Genomic DNA, 2,801 nt, shown 5'->3' with positions numbered 1-2,801 from the left:
ACTTAATATATTAGTTTTACCCCGAACACACACACACACTCACTCACTCACTCACTCACTCACTCACTCACTCTCTCTCTCTCTCTCTCTCTCTCTCTCTCTCTCTCTCTCTCTCTCTCTCTCTCTCTCTCTCTCTCTCTCTCTCTCTCTCTCTCTCTCTCTCTCTCTCTCTCTCTCTCTCTCTCTCTCTCTCTCTCTCTCTCTCTCTCTCTGTTAGCAACCCTGTCTGTGGGATGGTGCATATAAAAGATCCCTCGCTATCAATGGTAAAATGTTGCTGGTTTCTTCTCTAAGACTATATGTGAAAATTAGCTTTTGGAGGTAGGTGAGTGAGATGGGTTTTTTATTATTATTATTATTATTATTATTATTATTATTATTTTCGTTGGCCCTAGCCACCTGACTATATATATAAATCAATTACGGCGCGTTCAGAGTTATCTTGTGTGTCATCTATACCTGTAGTGTTAATTTCAGTGGACGATTTTTAATTTGCGATGTAGGCAGTCAGGCAACTTATAAATCGATCACCAACAGATACTGGCTATCTAAAATTGGTGTGCAGGAAAACACTTTGCAAAATAGCATCAACAGGTCAAGGATCGAATCTCCATCACTTTAAACAGTTAATACTTAATACTTCTGTTTTATCGTAGAATATAAAATATTGTTTTATGTAGCCAATAAATTTATATAACTGTATGTTGTAAACTGATCTGACCTAAATATGTAGCGCATGTTGTAGTGTAGGTAACCATATCTTAGTATCCTAAAAAAACAAATTCTCTAGCCGTCGGGCATGGCAATAGTAGTTATTTACTAGCCCAACATTGAATATCACTAGCCATGGTAGTGGGGCTACTATAATCTAGAAGCACTGTCTGGCATGGCAATAGTAGTTATTTACTAGCCCAACATTGAATATCACTAGCCATGGTAGTGGGGCTACCATAATCTAGAAGCACCGTCTGGCATGGCAATAGTAGTTATTTGCTATCCCAACATTGAATATCACTAGCCATGGGAGTGGGGCTACCATAATCTAGAAGCCCTGTCTGGCATGGCAATAGTAGTTATTTACTAGCCCAACATTGAACATCACTAGCCATGGTAGTGGGGCTACCATAATCTAGAAGCACCGTCTGGCATGGCAATAGTAGTTATTTACTAGCCCAACATTGAATATCACTAGCCATGGTAGTGGGGCTACCATAATCTAGAAGCCCTGTATTAAAGTTATGAGAGCACATGAATCATGTTCAGACACCTGTTAGTTCGAATCCCCTCAGTGGAAGTTTATTTATATATTTTATGCCGACATCAACTGACGGGATTCGAACTAGGGTCATTCTGTATGAGAGTCCAGCGTTCTGTAATGGGAGTTAATTTTAATTTCAACTTATTTTCGTGCTTATATCCAAATCAAGGTTCAAGCACGCTTTCCTGGGCACACACCTTGGCTATCAGGGCTGTCTATTCAGGACAGTGGGTTAGTTGTTAGTGGTTAGTGAGAAAGAAGAGTTTAGTGGTCTTACACCTACCCAATGGGTCGTTAAAACCAGACTCTGGGTAGGAGCCGGTACTGGGCTGCGAACCCTGTACCTACCAGCCTTATGTCCGATGACTTAACCACGACACTTAAGAGAACGTTGTGGTATAATAGGGCCTCTGGTTCACTAAACGTTGCCATCTCGCAGGGCAATGCAAAACAACTTGCTAGGACGAAGCAATGCTGCTTAAGATATCTTAAGCCAGTCAAATGTCAATTAGGCTCCTGGGGCCCGTTCCACAAAGCTATCTTAGCACTATTATCGCCGTAAATATCTACCATCGCGACCTTAAACGGACATTTCTGAGTTTGCTCCATTGTAAGATGTCTCCGGCTAATTAAATATTTCTACGATTAAACTTACATATTAAATATATTTTCTTGTTTAGAATATCACTGTCTGTATATTCAATGTGTTTCTGGTCATCTGAATATTTGTAAAAGCCCAAACTGGATTTTGTCTTCAAATAATTTCGTACGTAGAAAAATATGTTTTTAGGAAATAAAATGAAATTTAACCTAATACAAATATTAGAACGATCAGAAATACGTTTAATATACAGCCGGTAAAATTTTATGCAGAAAAATATATTTGATATGTAATTACAGTCGTTAAAAAGTTTCTGTTAGTCGATAACATCTTACAAATTGCAGCAAACCCAGGAATGTCCCTTAATTACGATTACCGAATTATATTGGAATCATGTTTAAGCATTTAGATAGGTGTTTAAGCATTTAGACAGGTGTTTAAGCATTTAGACAGGTGTTTAATCATTGTAAATGTATGTAGTTACACGCGCGTAAGAGGCTTTGCAAACTCAGGAATGTCCCTTTAATGTTTGTCTACGATCGCCAGCCCGTTCCGCGACCCGGCGTAACTTACTATCGTCGTAAATTACTGTGAAAATTTACAATAGGTACGAGGCAGTTGTAAGCCACTAACGTAGATGTAAAATGGCAGTTAGATGAAGATTTGATCATTTTCTAAGAAAGATACTAACTTGTTGTGTAAAAATAGATCTGATACATACCAAATACCTTTTATGAAACTCGGCGTTCCATGAAACACATTCTAGGCCATACGACCTTCACACGAGAGATAACTCTCATGTCTTATGCATTCGGCAATTTTCGCTCAGCACATAAACTGACAAAGTTACTTCATGGATGTCCGATACCAATGAATATATCCAAGATGTTCCGAAAAGTCGGTAACCAATTTATTATTTAACTAATTCGCACTTCTTTGCCA

The sequence above is a fragment of the Gigantopelta aegis genome, chromosome 13 (assembly GCF_016097555.1).
Source record: "Gigantopelta aegis isolate Gae_Host chromosome 13, Gae_host_genome, whole genome shotgun sequence".
NCBI classification, from domain to species: domain Eukaryota; kingdom Metazoa; phylum Mollusca; class Gastropoda; order Neomphalida; family Peltospiridae; genus Gigantopelta; species Gigantopelta aegis.
The sequence above is the reverse complement of the archived record's forward strand: the minus strand, read 5'-3'. Positions refer to the sequence as shown.